We start from the raw sequence: 17,855 nt of genomic DNA, 5'->3' as shown, positions 1-17,855 counted from the left end.
CTCAACCCCAATGACTAAGCATCTCTGTTACATCAGTCTCAACAAGTCCCTTTTGCCAGCAGAGAACAATTCTGGTGTCCAGAAATTTGCATGTCTGGTGTCATCCCTCTGCTGCAATAACAAATCCTTGGTTGAGTTCCCATCCTTCCAGAACTGTGGTTTCATGACAGTGTAAGTAAGGAAGGGGGACTGTGAGCAGCCGCAGTACTAGGAGAGAGTGCTCCTCTGTGCTCGCATCGTGTTAAAACACAGAGAAACAAGAATGAGAAAGCTGGATAGAAGACATGTACATACAACCAGCTTTAGAAACAGGACATAGGCATTGGCTGTGGCAGTGAAGTGTGCAGCTGTGCCAGTGAGCTCTGCTGTGTGTGTTTTGCCAGTGCAAGTGTTGCAATAACGGTCTGGTTTCCACTACAGGACTGGATACTCTCATATGCAGCAGCAGCTCTGCTTCTCTAAGGCTTTCTGTTTTATTCTTCCCCTGCATTTAATCCAAACGAACAGCTCGCTCAGGGAGCTGTGGGCTGGCTCTGTGCTTGGCAATTGTCTATGACAGAAGCAGCAATTCAGTGTCAGGACTGCAGCAAGTTAGGCATAGGAAGCAGTGGTGAATGCTGCACCAGGAGGCATACGTGTAAGAAGCAATATTCATGACCACTTTGTGGTAACAGTGTTCAAGCAGCAGTGGAAGCCCTGCTGTCCTGCAGCTCCCACGCCGTGTTCACACAGCTCTCTGTTTCTTGCTGGAGATCGAGCTTTAATAGTAGCTGTTCTGCAACTATTTGGAGACTTGTATTTTGTCAGAAGCAGATTATTGGAAAGAAATGATTGATTTTGCTATGTTTCTTCCAGTTTTAATATATTCGTCACTCAGATCACGAGGAAGTAAGGCACGGGTGACCAAGAAACGTTTCTGTACGCAGGGTGGGCGCTGGCCCTGTCCATGGGCGGTGCCTCCTGTCAGGAGCGCCGCGCCGTTCCTCCTCCCGCGCTCACCACAGCGCTGTTTCCCGCCCTTTTTCTCCCGTCCTGCGGGGGTTGCTGCTGGTTTGAGGTGGCGACAGGGAGGGAAAGAGAAGGCTGACAAAGGAGGCTGCTCTGCTTCTCCTGTGTCCCACCTGAGGTAAGAGGCGACGGAACCTAAAATTAGGTCCCACCTTCTCAGAAGTCTCTGAGCTAATGCCAAACATCCCGTGGGCACGGTGGTCCTGCACAGAAAATTGGACCTGTGCTTTCCTGATCTGTAGGGACTGGATCCTTTAAGTGACCGTTTCTACGAGGGGTGCTTTTTACAGGTGAATGAGAAGGGCGAGGATCCTGCTCTTTGCAAAGGAAGAGGGTTTACGTTGAGAGGGATCTTGGTGAAAGCTTAACCTGTAGCATGTGAAGATGACCAAGTGGTGTTAGCGTGTCAGCAGGTGTTAAGAGACCCAGCTGCTGTGTTGGCAAACTAACATTTTTGGAGTCTTCTCTCTTTTTCTCAAGAGCCTTACATTCACGCTTTCATCCAGGGAAGTAAGTTAGAAAAGTTGTTTGAATGGCAGTGGGTTCAGGAGAGAGCTTTAAGTAAGCATTCTTACACTTATTCTGGCAAGCCAAACTCTTGCCCAAAATATTGTCTGCCATTCCACAGACAGACTGGTTGTCTTTTGTTAATTGTGCAGTGGGCCTTTAATTCTACGCTAAACAAAACCTGCTAGTCTTGTGTTATCCTTCTTGCAGCCAATTCTCTTTTGCTCAACACCTCAAGCAGAACTTGGTTTGAAATCCAATCTAGCGAGGTGCTGCCTCCCATGGCAGACATACTATTAAGGGCCACAGATGTCTCCTTAATGAAAGGGTTTTGTTGTGCCAACACGATGCTCTCTGTCCTTCCTCAAATGGATGCTTTCTGTGTTTGGTGCAAATACCACTACCAGAAGAAACAGTATGGAACTTGCAATCTTGTGGTCACTGGAACATGAACTTCTGAGATTTTTCTTGGCATCTACTCCTAAAGGGTAATGCATATTGGGCTTTTTTTCAGAGTTACTGAAAATCAGGCCTTAAGTTGTATCTGGTTGGTCTTTTGTTTTTGTTTTTTTGTAGTGCCTCAAATGGTTTATACACTCTAATGACCTCTGACCTCAGTAGGTACAGCTTGTATTATAATCCACAAATCAAATATTAGTAAAGAAGAAATAACAGGGATGTGACTTGTGGAGGCATTTTTCAGATGGTCCCTGACAATGATTGATGAAGAGGTTGGATTTTTGCATATGAAAAAGGGAAGCCAAAATTTGACTGCTTTAACTTGCAAGTTTACTGAATATAGGTAAGCTTTGCACTGAGATCTTAGCCTAAAAGTTACTCAGCTATCCCTGACACTGTAAATTTGAAGATTTCCAGGCTCATTTAAGTGCTGTCAACCAAGCCTTGTGTTCAATCCTAACCACTTTTCACTTCTGTTAGGAAGGCCTGAAATCATGAGACCTTGGAAAAGAAACTGTATTATCCTGACACGAGTTTAAAAGAAATATTTCTTCCAGATTGTAAATGTCCAAAATATGCTGCTCAAATTTGTTCTGTTCAGTGTTAATGTACAATGGTGAAGGTAAGTGGCTGTAAAGTCAGTTTTCATGTTTAATTAGTTGTGCGTGTGATTCATGTATTCTGTTATTCTCAGTCCAATTTCATGCCAGCCTTGTGTTTTTATATTGCTATGAGTTTGTATTTCAAGGTAATACTTGTAGAATGCTTTCATGGACATCCTAAGTATATTTTTGATCTGAGGATTTTAGCTCTACAGATATTGACAAGTAAGTTGTTTTTTTTTATATACAGAAGAGATGTGATCCAGTTGTCTTTAACAATGCATGTAATCTCACAAGAGGAAAACCCTATTCTTATCCATTAAAAGCTCTACAGTTAAAGAACTGTGTGGTGAAAAACTGCCAAGATTTCTTCTTTAAAATAAAGATGACAATGGCCACTTGCCTGATGAGGAAATCTTTTTCTCCACCCTTCTATGTAGCAGCTGAGCTGATGGAAGTCTAGCTGTTGGCAGCATCTAAGATGAGATGCTTACAAGTACTCTGTAGCCAGCCACTATCTTCACTGATACTGAACACCCGTGAGCAATCCCCACTAATTCCTGTTTCATTTTCTTGATATCTAGTAGAGCTTTTTGTCTCTCTCTAAGTGCTTTAGTCAACTGCTAAGGTGAATGCATGACCTGAAGTAAACCTGCAAAGTAGTTATGTCCCCCTGCAGAAAGGACTGAGGTACAAATACCCAACATAGATTCAAGAATCGCTGACTCAAAGTCTGCATGTTTCCAGGGAAGTAAAAGTAGCTATCACTTAAGTAGAGAAGTGATTTAGTTACAGTGTCCTACTTGAATGGTCATTAGACCATTAGAATGCATTAGAACGGTCACCTTGTGAGCAGTGAGGCTGTCTCTATTAGCAGTTGTGTTAGTAGACTGCAGGTATGGTATCAAGACTGGATTAAGTTCAGAGCTGCCATGACATCAAAAGGGGTGACCTCAACCTTGCTGTGTTTGTTTCTCCTTTCCTGTGCTGGTGTACCGATCATGCTGTGAGACAGAGCAGCTCACTGATCTAGCTGCAAAGAAAACCAGGAAAAAAGCCAGCTGCTCTTCTGGCTGACAATGGATTCATGTGGCTGCAGAAGTCTGCAGGAGCCTGTGTCTGAAGAAAGGAGAAACTAGCGTTGTATCTTTGGTCAGATGCAAGATCTTTGGTTTTTACAGTTACTTGAAGCTGGGCAAATGCTGAGATGAATGATAGTGCAGTTTCGCTGCTACCCTTGATAACTGAACTTCAAGGCAAACAGTTTGGGAAGTAAATGAATTTACAAAGTGTAGTCAGCTTAACTGATGAGGATTAATCAGCTTGATGCTTTAGTATATAAATAAATATAGATAATGATGTAATAATATGTTAATATATAAACTTACATTACTTACCTGGCTTGGATTTCTAATGTACGAAGTCCTGTTCTGTTCCTTCTCCCTGAGAACACCTTTGGGTAGATGTTTTTGAAATGTGCATCTTGGCATATCCCAGAGGAGATTCTGAGCAAGATGTGAAAGTTACCACTGCTTTCTTTGAAGAGAAGCTGGAGGAAGGTCATGTTTACATGTTGAAATTATAAAAGCATTTGCTGCAGCAGGAAGAAGACAGGTATGATTCCCTCCAGGCACAGGCTGAGAGAAGAATTTTCAGTGGATAATAGTAAATAGAAGGATCCTGATTTCATTCCCGTTTGGGATCTTATCAGAAGTGCCTTCCTCAAAGTCCCACACATCTTAGTAGAACAGCAGTGAGAATTAGGAGTCCTTAATTCCTGTGTTTCTGAAATCACTGGTGCTTTGGATGCTTAAAAACCTCACTGAAATGAGCTATAGCAATCCCATTTTTGGTTGCAATTTATACAACTTGGAAATTATATTTTAAATTAGGATTAATTTTCCCACCAAGTGAGGTTGACTGACTAGCTACTTTAATTACTGAATATAGGTTACATATCTACAAGAAAAACTTCTCTCTGACAAAAGCATATTATGTCTTGGCTCTTAATAATAACCAGCTCAACTTTAATTTCACAGCTTGCTGCCAACAGCTGCCTTACTAAGACATAGTACTCATATTAAATGAAATTTCATGAAAAAAAGAAAAAGGAAAACTCAGTTCCAGCTGGATTGAAAATGCAGTTGGAGCACTTCTATCCTGCGTATAAAGCTGCCATCCGCGTAAACATTCCAAATTACTTTTTCATTTTTAATAATGAGGATCAGACCTTTTCTTATTATTGAGGCCAGTGTAAGATATTAGAAGCATACAATTTCATTCAGAATCCATTAGTTATTGGATCCTGTCCAAAGTTAAGTATTTGAAGTGTTTTGGGAGAAACTCACCTTTTAGTTTCAAGATTTTTGACAACCTACTTGGAAGAAAACCCTGAAACGAGCAGACCACTCCAGTCCTGCTTGGTAGCTCTCGGATGCATTAATTACATCATTTTCTCTTGGAGCTGCTGCTCATGTATTGTTGAAAGCCCTGCAGCTGATGAGTGCTTGCCCAAACTACCAACAGGAATCTCAGTTAAATTATCGCGCAGCCTCTCTGCACATGGAAAAGATTAATTCTCGTAGCCACAAACAGAATGAACACTTTGTACTTACAATCATAATGTAAGTTCGTGCTGAAGTACAGTGACAGTAACCAATTCCGTCCCAATAAATTCACAGTTCTACTAATCGTGTGTTTTAACAGCATCTTGATCCCGAAAGGATCAAAGAAGCTTTGTTTAGCTTTAGGTCCCATCCCTCGTAGTTCTTCCTCTCCCTTTGCTCCCCATGAGCTCAAAAAAACCATAGATGAGATGAAACTCAACCATTGTCGTATAGTCCTCAGCAGGGAAGGGCACTTTGCAAAACCACAGAAAGGAATATTTAGCCAATAGAAATGACAGGAAGTGTTGTGGGCAGACAGAGCACAAACATTAGAGCCTGCTTTGGCAGGAGTCAATATCAACCTATCTAAACTGCCGTAAAGTTCTTAAGTGATGGTAAAGGCATTGAAAGTTAAAAATTCAACATGTTTAACAATTACACTGTACCTGCAGCAGTGTCTGTTTGCTACTGTATGGGAAGGTTCGTTGAAGGCACTCTGATCTTTACCAAACGTGGCTAAGAGTTCAAACAGCAGCATTAGCTCAAGGCAGTGGAGTCAAGAAGTATGGAAATGAGTGTCTGATGAAGCAGTATGCAATATGTAGTAAAGGTGCCAACAGTGGCTGCATTTTGCCCTTAGGTATATGAATAATGCTCACGAGAAGCATTACTGCCCTGTAACTGAGCTTTTGGTAAAGTTAATTTTGTCCCCAGACCTCTGCAAAGGCTTCTTGTCCATTGTTGCATGTGCTGAGATGTTGTGTAACATGATGTAGTCCCTGAGCACTGTCAGGATTGATCTCCCAGTAGTTTCCAGTGTTGTAGGATGGCATCAAAACACAGGACAAGGTTTCTGAAAATTAGAGGGGACAAAACAAGCTTTACTGAAACTACTTTGAAAACTGTTTCATGCTTCAGGCGACATTTGGTGGCTGTTGTACTGCAGCAGCAGAGAAGGACCCAGCCCCATACTGTATGGAACTGAAGCACTGCCTGCCTCAGAGTATTCATTTCTCATGACTTCAGGAAAGTGTGTGGAAAAACAGGGTATGCACAAGATACAAAATTGCCATGGACAGGTAATGATTGTGTTACTAAGTAAGCCAAAGATTTGTTTTTTGCCTGCTTTGAGGCAGCTCAGTAATTGCTCACTGCTGAAACATTCTACTCCATAACCTAGAAATCCTGCTTCTGATTAAACAAACCTCTTTTTCAATACGAATCTTGGGCTGAGTGGCTGCAATTTTCACCATCATAAATGTTTTCCAGTTCCGTCTCAGACCAGTACAATGAAATAATTATTAGTTGCACTTATGCACATATATCCATCAGAATTAGCAATTATTTAGGGAAAAAAAAAAAAAACCAAAACAATTTGAAATGCTGAAAAAAGCCCTGTATGCTATTAGAGAAAATCCTTTCCTGGTATTAGTCTTACTTTAAGATGCCTTTTTCTAACATTATTGTCACCTTGAACTGTGCTTTGTTTGCTTGTTTACTTCTGTCTGGATTCTATGAAGCAGAGATTAGAGCCAATATTTAAAGCAGCATTTATTACCAGCAAAAGAAGCAGAAAGTGCTGGGGAGAGAAGAGAATGTGAACATGATTTTATATTCAAAAACATGTTTCTGGCTTGGGTTTTTTTGGAAAGGGAAGGTCCAAAAAAGTGTATTGCAAAGACAGCATTACTTAATGTCTTTGTAGATGAGCATGGCAGAATAAAATACACATCTTTTCATATATCTTGGAAATATTTTTTAAAAAGATTGAGTATCTAAAACTATTCCCAACTCTAGTATTTTCTCCCACATCTAACATAAAGTGCAAACCTATTTCTGACATTTGATCTATACTGTCCATAGGTCTTTTATATACACAGAGGGATTTACTGCTATGTAATCAAGCTCCTGAAGAAAAACGTTGTCCTTTTATTCACAAGGGATGACTGTAATAAATTAAAATGGTTTCCCATTAGCTTTCCCTACTTAGCTGAACCACTTAAAATTACTTTGGACTTTGCCCTTGTCTGACCTCCTCACCTTTGCTCAAACATTTCTGTTTCCAGGAGTGCAGCAATGGTCCTAGAGCCTCACTTCTCTGAATAGTTGCAAATCATTTCAGTCTGGAAGCAAAGCACCAAGGTGGAGCCAATTTGGAGTTAGAAGAAATGTTTAATGGTTTTAAAAGCCTAATGCCCTGTCTAACTTGAAGACAGTCTGTGGTATCATAGGTTGCTGTTTGTATTAAGAGATGATTGTGGTTTATTTGCATGCATATTTTTCAGTAAGACTGTGTTACCAAAATGAAGGTAGGTTTGGGCATTATTTGCTTAATTACTTCTTCAAGATTTCTTTGGCAATAATGGCTTTACCAGCTTTTAGACAAGACTGTAGAATAGCCATGAGCAAAACTGAGGGTTATTTGAGCACAGACGTACATATAAAAAAGCATATGTAAGGCACTCTGTTCCTTTGCCTATTAAATGCAACTAGAATTGTATTGATTTACAAACAAATTGCTTGTCTGTAGCATTTGTTCTGTCAAACATTCAACTATAGTTTTATAATTGACGGTATGTAAAAGTTAAATTGCACACACATTAATCAGCTGTGCTCAAGTTAACAAAATACATGCAGTTCAATTCTGAATTGTCAGTTTTAATTATGAAATGAATTTTTTTACTAAGTCCCAAGTCTTGTGTCCTCCTGTCTGTTGCTTCTCTTTGTATTCATTTTCTAAATTCAGTTTTTGCACTTCTTACTGGTTTGGAATAGTAACTTCAAGGTGACTCAAGATGGTCTCAGTGCAGTGTTGCAATCTGAAGAGCCATAAAGATGTTGCTCTTGCAAAAGTGGGACAAATGTCTGACTTCAGAGGCACCACTGGTGGAGAGTCCCCCCAGGTCACCATGAGTACGCACTCCCTGATAGATGGTGTGCTTATTAATGCTTACAAATTAATGGTTTATTTTATAGACAATGAAATTGGATAGAACTCCAGCTGTGTCTCAGCCACCCATGTCAGAGACAAGTAAATACATTAGGGAGAGAGCTAACCAAACATTTCAGAAATCAGTGTGCTTATGGAAAGTAGTAACTGAAAAACAAGCTCAAATGGCACTCAGCAAAGGTATGGTGCAGTAGCCTAGTTTTATAGGAATTGCTAGATAACGTCAGTCCAAATGTTTCAGGAAAAGATCCAAAACTGTCCTTTTCTGTGCTGTTCCAGTTCTGAAATACTTTTGTTAAGTGAGGGCTAACTTGTCAGAACAAAAAGAACAACTTGGCTGGTTGCAGTGAAGATCTCACATCTCAAATATTTTCAGCTATCTGTGATTATTCCACATAGGTAAAAATAACTCATAGTCTGCATAAACTTGAACAAACACAGGGAAACCACAAGCTGACTGGAAATGTTGCTTGAAGAAGAAAACCATACCCTGTGTGTCATTGATCAAAGTCGTCTAATCACAGCTGAGGGCAATTTAGTATCAGCAGTGTTTTCTGGTCAAGAGGATGCTGGGACCAGGTGGTGTGTGTGGTGGTCATATGTTGGTTTCAGGTACATTGTGCGACGTAGGGAATATCTGCATAGGAAATGTGAAAAAAATGCTAATATTTCTGAGACTATTTTTAGAATCTCTATTAATGTGTCTTGGGCTGTTGGGGTGCCAAGGGCAATATTGTGAGCAGTTGAGAAAAGGAAATATGTTCCCTAGTTTTTGCAGTTTCTAATGCACGCTTGAATCCTGGGAGGAAAGAAGACTTAGCAGGGTGTTTGACCACCGAGGCTTGTTTCCGTTCCAAAGCAAACTCTGGGCTTTTTGCATACGAACATATGCAAGATTCATAATCTGGCACTGTATTATTTGTGTGCATACATAACCTGCAATTTATTAAAGATATCCTTGCTGCAGCTCTCTGCCTCTGCACCATCTGGGAAAGATGCAGAGATGAGAATGTTCTTAGCAATTGCAAGAGATTTTCTACAAAACCACTGGCTTGCAAGAGCTTATCACTGGTGAAAGAAGCATCTCCGGCATTTCATAAATCATCAACATTACTAACATGCTGTTTGGAGATTTGTATCATTAGCAAATTAATCATATTTAGGAACACTCCCATAGCAGTGTTGGATGAGAAGCCATGCAATGCCTTCTGCCAAATAAACTGCAGAAAGTGGGACCTGGGGGATGAAATGTGGGGAGGAGAAGCCAAAGCACAGCTTTCATATTACCTCAGTGTTATCCCTGATAGCAGTCTTTAAAAATATTTAAACAAAATAACAGCGAAGATCTTGTCTAGGAGCTTGACTTATGCTATAGGCAGAATATGATGGAGAAATGATTTCTGGTTTTGACAGGGAGCATCCACAAAAGTTTACTCGTTTGCCTTCCAAGTCTGTAACATCTCTACTGTGGCTCAGCCTTGAAGTACGAACACCCACCAGACTGCTGTCATGTAAGGAAGAACGGGGATGCTAGGAGTTGCAATTTTTTTATGGACCAAAGGGAAATCTCATTATGGAGTGAGATCTAAACCTGAAGTTCTGCCTACTTGAGTACTCTTAACTAAAACCATAGTGCTTTTCTTGGTAGAAAAACCAAAAGTTTTGGTGTAACTGAAGGTAATTTTGCCAGCCTGTTTAGAATTTAATCTGTACACTCAGTTATTCTTAGAGACACCCAGTGTTCATTGTTTTCCCCGTGAATTCACTGAACTTCAGTTTTGAATTCTAAATTCAAATTCCCTTGGTAGCTTTTCCCATGAATTATACTCTACAATACATACTTGGGTAAAAGTTGCTTTACAGCAAAGGATCATGTTTATTCCACTGCTTCTCTGATGTAATCTTTCCCCTTCAAAAAAACAAACAAACGTAAACCACATGTTAAAACAAACACAAACAAGTGCTATTGAATTGTGCCACTTTTTAATCACTGGACGTAACCTGCAAATTTAGTGCTACAGCAATACAAAAAGGCCAACAGAACCAGCTGGATATTTGATAACTGGTTTATGCATAGCCTTTCTTTGGCTTTTTCTTTTGGCCTTGGAATGCACTAGGAAGCATTGCAGCTAACTTCAGCAGCCAGGAGACAGGAGGGTGTACTTCAGACCTTGCCATACATTGCATTAGTCCACAGACCACCACTGTGTTTCGGTATTGCAGCGTAAGACAGGTAACGGCCATTAGTGACTAAACTGACTGTGTCAACTGTCTGTGTTTCAAACCAGCTGTGAAACGGGTCTGCTAAGTTCTTCTGCTATGTCAGTGGATGCCAGCAACTTTCAGTTTAAAATGCTTTTTAATGCTTTCTATGGCACTGGATACATTATATAGAGCTGAATTATAAACTACTTTTCAAAATATCCATGATTCAGCTGCTTGTATGGAAAAATGTATACTCAGCTTTTGAGAAAAACCTTGACTCTTAGAGCTCTCAGGGTCAGGCTCTTCCTCTAAAAACTTAGTTTTTTGCTTAAGGTACGTGTGCATACTTTTCAAGATATTTGTCCCATACATTTACTGGCAAAGTGGTATGTGACAAGACTAGAAAATAGCTGCCTTTTTTTATTAGGCTTTATTAACTGTTTCTCTGATGAGCCAGAAATTTGAGTTCTTCTGGATAATCCCATGATAGAGGAAAATAGATGGAATGTAGTTCTTTCAGAAGCACATTTTGTTTGTATGGTTTTTGTTTGTTTATTTTTGTGTTCTCCATTTCACAGAAAGGAATAGAGATTGTATTTTTCAGTTAGTGTTCCTTAACATTTCAATAGGTTCTTCTCATGCCCATGCTTCAGATTTTTTTTGACTTTTTTCTCAGGTTCTTCTGTTTTTCTGTTTTCTTGCTGATTTTGTGTCTCTAAGCTTCCACTGCCCTGACACACCCACATGGATAAAGAAAATAGTTCAGGAACCACGTTAGAAGTGAGAGATGCAGGATATTGAGACATTAGGTGATCCCCAATGCTACTTTGTGAAGAGAAGCCAAATGAAGGGAAGCTGGTTCTCTAATTGTGGCATTTAAATTCCGTGCTTAAAATTGCAGCTAAACTGAGTAAATTCAGTTTCTGGGCTCCTAAAAATTAAAAACCAGCAAGGAAATACACAAACTGTCTTTGTGATGACAGCCTGTAAAACCAGCAGCTGTACAGGGGTTAGCAGATTGGTTATGCTTAAAGTGAACCATGGCAAGACATGTGCTAACAGAAGATGCACAACATACCTAGCACCTATTGCTTGAGGGTTAAAACAGACCAACTGGAGTAAAACGACTGGGAGAGAAGAGTTATGCAGCCAAATGTGAATGAAAGAGAGAATTTAGGCCAAATGTGAATTAAAGCGAGAATGTAGGCATGCAGAAGTTGGGTGTGGGAAAGAGATGCTATGTGGTCTAGGAGAAAATAGGAATGTGAGACTTAAGCTCTTGTTCTGTACTGACAACTGCAGGCAGTGTCTGCACTCTCCATTAGAAGAGTGGAGAAAGGCTGTCAAGTGGTCAGAAAAAGTCAAAAATATGCTGCTTTCATGGCACTTTAGTAGGTGTACAACTGATCTTCTGACTTGGATTTCTATATAGCTTTCTCTTTTAGCTCTTTGTGCTGATTTAACCGTGTAGCCAGTTATCTTCATGATTTTGAGCTCAGCTTGCTCAGAAGTAGAAAAATGCAGTATTCTCTCCTATACAAAAGTAAATAGAGGTAGGCAGATTAAATACAAATCATCTCTGTAAAATACTCTACTAACAGGAAACCTGTGACTGACTGAAGCTGAATGCGAGTCTTCCTAATGAGAGCTCTAACCATGGGGTCATGGCATCAAATCGGTCATTTCTGACAAAGCAATTTGAGGGATAAAGAAGAAAAAACAGTCTTATACTCCAATTTTTGTTTTGCAGAAATTAAATTAAAAAACCTGAAATCAGACATATTTTACTGTTTCCTTGCATTTCACTGGAATTAACAGGACTGCTCTTCTGGGAAGAAGGAATAGAGATGGCAACTGTATTTCTTTTGGAAAACCAAGCACTGCATACAGATATTTTGCACGGCAGTTGATTTTTGGTAGCTCATGTTGCAGTAGCCATTGCAAACAATGAGGGTCAGCAAGTATATCTGTGCACATTGCTAATGAGTCAATTGGTTTTATTTGTGTCATCCTGCAGTAGCCCAAAGAAAGAAATTTTTGTTGGTTGTAGAAATTATTCCATAAAAGTGTCAGAGAGAAACTGTGCCACAGGCGATGAGCTGAAGTTAATCCAGTGTCAGGAAATGCATCAGCATTGAACTAGGTTGTCGAGTTGCTCTTCTGGGCTGTGAAAGGGCAAGGGCCTTTGAAGTCTTGTGTGTGTGGGAGAATATTGCCTTCTAGCTAAGGATATTGCAGATCAAGTCTGAGTTTTAGGCCTAAGGCAGCCGTCACCTTCGTAATGTCATACGTAAGCGTCTTCTCAAATATCCAAGAAGAAAAAGTTGACTTTTGATTGCAGCTGGATTTCCTAATCTGTAATGACAATATTTTCTGAGATTGTTTGCATGAACTCAAGGTAGCTGCCATTTTCTCTACTTGCAAGAAATTTTCCTGAGCTGCTTTGCAGTCCTGAAAATGAAGCCATCATCCTGACACTCTTGTGTTTGTGGCAGTCCCCTGTTTTGGCCTGGTGCTCGAGCAGCTTCGGAGGTGCTGAGCTGCAGAACGGCTCCCCTAAGAGCTGGACTGTGGTGATCCTGAGTTGAGTGGTGTGTGACATGGTAGGAAGAGAACTGCTCTTCGCTGAGGCAATCTCGACTTTAAGGTGCTAGTTTTGTCACTGAAGCTGTAAATATCTTCCTGTAAAAGATACCATGGTCTGTGGTCATTTAATGTTGTCCTCAGATTTCAGATTTGACAGTTCTGTTTGGAGAACTTGCAGCCCCCTGGGAAAAGGTTGGGTAATAGCAATTAGATCCTCATTTTTTAATTTTTTTTTCAGTTTGTTTTTTGAAGGGGAAGGAAAAAAAGGGCAAGGTCAAGTTTTCACCCTTAAACCCAGTTTTTCCTTTCATTTGTGCCAAGTGAGTTGCAACACAAGGCTGTAACTTTTATACCTCCTCATACAAACCCTATGGATATCCCATTAGGAGTGCTTGTATGTATTATTTATGAAAAGTGCATTGTTACTACTGAGGATCAGATAAGTAGCTTGAAGACTATTGTCTGCTTTGAATGTTCTTTTAGGTTTTAGTACTAGCCAGACTGTCAAAAACTCTTAATACATCACACACAGTTCTGACTTCTAACTAGAGATTGTCTGCCTGGAGCAAGTAATCTGCTATTTGAGAACAGGGTGCTTGTAGAGTTTTAAAATTTGGGAGAATTTGATGTAGGGTGTGCTAATAGGGATGAGTTTAAAAACTTAACTAGAAGCAGTTGAAAAAATGCTGCTGTTACATGGCTGTCTATTCTTCACCTGTGTGAAATAAGATGGTGGCATCTGTTCAGTTGCAGGCAGATAGATGGCCACATCACAGTTAATCAGACCCTTATACAGAGCACAGGAAATCAGCCCGTGCTCTTTCAGTTCAAGCTGGGAGTGGAAGAGGGAATGGAGAAGAAAACTTGCATTTCTCTTCTCCATTCTATCTGTATTAAAGAAAAGAACAAAGAAAAAAATGCATACACATCTCTTTCCAGAGCACTGCTCCAGCCTCACCAATTAAGAGCAAATTTCTTCTTAGGAAAGTGTAACTGAGAAGTACTGGAAAGAGAAGTGTGTTGAGACAGATGTGTTCTTGTATGGAAAATGCATTTTTTTTTAAATTCAGCAAAACTTGCAGTTGTGCGCAGAGGTGCTCCTCGATAGTAGGTACCTGATGGGTTCTGTGGACTCAGTTTGGTGTGATGGACATATGAAAGGCACTGTTATGTTACCTTTGGCCCCTGCTACTGCCCTTAATTTTGACATGCCATTGTAAAATCCTTTAGTAGGTGCTAGATCAAGTAAGTGGTTAGCTGATTGGCATCTTTGTTCCAGCAATGAAACTGTGGTCTTTTTCATCACTTTTCCACTTACTGCTCTGTATGCTGTTTATGGCAGTGAAGGCAAACCTTTTCAGTGTGTCTGCCAGGTTTATTTTAAAGATCATGGTGTTTGGTGCCAACTCTTGTCTCTCCTGGTGCCAGACTTGGCTCTAGTCACAGCTGTTTGACATTGTTAGGCTTCTTCAACAGTTGGATTACATCATGGTGAAAGGAGGAATAGGGATTTTTAAAAATTCCAGTTATTCAAATGCAGTTGTCACAGGGGGAAAAACAAAGCGGAAAACAAAACTCCTGCAGTTCAAATGTCAGTGTCCCTCTGTACTTTGGCAAGACATTTGAAGCCTGCTTAGCATCATATAATGGCACTTTCAGGAAGTGCTTTTCTTTATCAGATCAGAATCTGCAAATTAAAACAAGGATGTTTGTGTGAATGGCATTGGGCTGATGCACTTCTCGTTTGGTGTTTTCATTTCTATACTGCCCTGCAGTCTGTCAGTTACCGAATGGCAGGATCACTGCAAACATTCTCCTTAGCCCTTCCTTGTCTGATAATCACCTGTGGTCATTCCTGTAAAAACCTGTCTCATCTTCAAAATAAACCTGATGCTAGCAGCTTTCTGATCTTGAACACACCTTAGCTTTCACTTTAATGTATTGTCACACCAGAACTTGTGAAGTTAGACCTCAGCCCACCTGAACCCTCGAAGTGTCCCATTTCTAGGCTGTTATTTTAGTCTGACTCACCAATACCCACAGAAGCAGGCTATTAATTGAATGAATATTAAGGAAAACACTTGTGAACATGTGCTCCAAGTAAGTTTCTTCTCTGCTTAGCTGTTTTCGCACTGTTAATGAGTGTGAGTGACAAACTTAAGTGAAGTTTTTTAGTCCAGTGTTGCTTTTTATGAGTCTTTTTTTCTAACATGCCCAAGATATGCAACTGTTAGCTTGCATTACTTCACTCACTACTGTTGTACTGTGGCTCTTTAAAACAAGTCTCTTGGTTTTTATCTAGAAACTGTCATCAGTCTGCTAATTCAAAAAAGTGTTTTACAACATTCCGGTGAGTGATATAGATACAAAATTTGCAATTTGTTTATTTTTTGTCATTTTTTGTAACTGACTTCCACTAAAAAAGAAGTGTTTACCAGCAGAGAAACTTCTACACATTTCACACAGATTCCTGAAGAACTTAATATAAACAATAATATTTTCTTGTGTTTTTAAAAACATAGGAGCTCAGTGCTCCTAAAGATGTGTATCTGATATGCATAAATAGTTGCCAATAATGACTGCATAAACCTTTCTTAAAATTTAGTGGTGTGATACTCTGTCTTCCAAGACCACCCTCTGCTCGTTCTAAACAAAGATATAGGATTGTGACTAAGTGAAAGTTACAAGTTTATACACTTATTTCAACACAATATTTACTAAATCCAGATCGGTAATGAGACCTGCTCCAAGTCCGAACAAGTAAAGTGTATCCAAGTAGAGGTAGAGTTCATAATTCAAGGGCAATTAAAGCCTTGCAGCTTCAGGGTCAAGTGGTCCTGGATAACCACTTACAAGGACTACTCGGAAGGAATACCTCCTATTTTACATTGGCCCATGATGTCAGAAGCCGATGATGGTGGTATGGCTGTAGAGGTTGGGCCTTTCCACCAATATTTCAATTTGTTGCTGTGTGACAGATGGGGCAGAGCAGCAGTCTGACAAAATGGTGTCTGACTTGGAAGTACGTATGAAGCAAAGGTGTGTCACTGGATTCCTCCACGCGAAAAAAATGGCACCCGCTGGCATTGTTGAATGTCTGTGGAGACCAAACGGAGGGTGTGAGCACAGTGAGCTGGTGGGTGGTGCATTTCAGCAGCGGTGGCAGCGATGTGAAAGACAAGCCGTGTTCTGGGCAGCCTTGCACAGCTGTCACACCACAAAATGAAGAGCATCTCAATCAGCTCATCCATGCGTATCGATGGATTACAACCAGAGAACTGGGTGTGGAGCTGAGTATTGGCTTCAGTGCGTTAGAAGCGATGGTAGCAGTGTGGGAATGTTGCAAAGTTTGTGCCAGGTGGGTCACACGAATGCTCGCATAGGAACAAGAATAACACCACATGCAAGTTTGTCAGGACGTACTGAGCCAACACAAGGCTGATGATGACAATTTCCTGAATTGCAGCATTGCTGGTGATGAGCCATAGTGCCACCACTATGAGCTGGAATCAAAACGGCAAGTCCATGCAGTGGAGACATGAATTCAGAGCCCTCAGTGGGTAAAGTAATGTGCGCTGTCTTTGGGATAGGAAAGAGGTGATCTTTTAGGATTTCCTGGAACCTGGACAAACCTTCAATTGACTGCTGCATTGAATGCTGACTAAGGTGAAGGCTCAACCTTCCAGAATCAGGCCAGAGAAGAAGACTATCATTCTCTTGCACCAATGACCATAATTCACATTGCATCAATAGAGAGAGCAAGGTTGGAGTTTGAAGGGTGTTTTTCTTTAGTGAGAATGTACAGGCCTCTTGACTTCATTATTTAATGTTCAGTCCCAATTTTGCAGAACTGGGACTCGAGTCCTTCCCAGTCATGCCATGCTGAGCTTTGGGAATTCATTGCGTTGGCAGGCAAAATGTGCTTAGACCAGTTGACAGAGCTTGCATCCCATTGCCACCACAGATATGTTAAATCAGCAATTACTCAGGAACTTAAAACTCTGATTTATTGATACGTTAGAGAGGACCACTTCAAAAAAACCCTAAACATAGAAAAAAAAATCCCCTTCCCTCTGCCTGACGCTAAATCAGAAATCTATCAGGCAGAGAGAAGCAAATAGAGAAGCCAAGGTGGGGTGTTAATTTTCTTTATTTCTTATGCATAATAATGGGCTACCACAATGATTTTTTTTTTAATTTTTAAATACAAGGAGCCAGGGGAGGCTGCTTAGATTCCAGACTTTGAGACCAAGCCAAAAGAGAACGAAGTTTTCAGGCATGTTGTTACATTTTCCACTACTTCCAGTTTCTTAAGAGAGTGTCCTGAGTTCTAGAGAGTCCACACACTTTGTTGCATTTTATTTTGATATGTAGAAGATCAGTTACATTTGGGACAGCGAGGCTGGCATTTGTGTTTTCCCTCATCAAGATAGTTGAGAAATAGAGGAAATACACCTTGAATCTTTTGTACACTTAAGCTTTTTTTGCTTGTAAGTCCTTGAGAATGATGTGCAGACAGACAAGATAGTCTTCCCTTCCCCAACCAGGGGTAAGAAAGTCCCAGAGAAAGAGCTTTCAGCCTTTTACGTGTGCAGCAGACATTTCTCTTCATGTCTTCTCTGGTCTCTGCTTCTGGAGCAACGTTGACCTGGGGGATTTAATCAAGGAGAAGGTACGTCATTCTCACTCCAGCCTCACCTGTACTGTTATGCTAGAGTTTTTCCTCACATCCAAGGTCCCTTTGCTAACGTACATTTCATAGTTCTTTTTCCCATAGCTTTTTTTGAATTATTATTCCCTGAATGTCACTCTTTTATAGGCTGACAATAGAGGTGATGACACAAGCCTGTTATAAAGGGGCAGCCTTACCTTTCTCACTGAGTTGTTGGAGTCAGTGCAGGACTTTGACAGATTTAAAGAGTAAATCAAAAG

At 40.4% G+C, this 17,855-nt stretch overlaps 1 protein-coding gene across 7 annotated transcripts in view; it reads left to right on the top strand.

Moving 5' to 3' along the window:
• EYA2 (EYA transcriptional coactivator and phosphatase 2) overlaps positions 1-17,855 on the top strand; it is a 90,110-nt gene that overhangs the window by 10,809 nt on the left and 61,446 nt on the right. Inside the window, exon 1 of one of the 7 annotated variants that reach the window (XM_048963109.1) lies at positions 1,022-1,126. The exons of the other annotated variants lie outside the window; for them this stretch is intronic. The gene's annotated coding sequence lies outside the window, so the exon portion shown is untranslated. Of the gene's footprint in view, positions 1-1,021; positions 1,127-17,855 lie in introns of those variants that run through there. 7 annotated transcript variants of the gene reach the window in all.

Source organism: Lagopus muta, chromosome 16 (genome assembly GCF_023343835.1).
Source record: "Lagopus muta isolate bLagMut1 chromosome 16, bLagMut1 primary, whole genome shotgun sequence".
Classification (NCBI taxonomy): domain Eukaryota; kingdom Metazoa; phylum Chordata; class Aves; order Galliformes; family Phasianidae; genus Lagopus; species Lagopus muta.
Note: the sequence above shows the minus strand (reverse complement) of the source record. Positions and strands in the feature narration are given on the sequence as shown.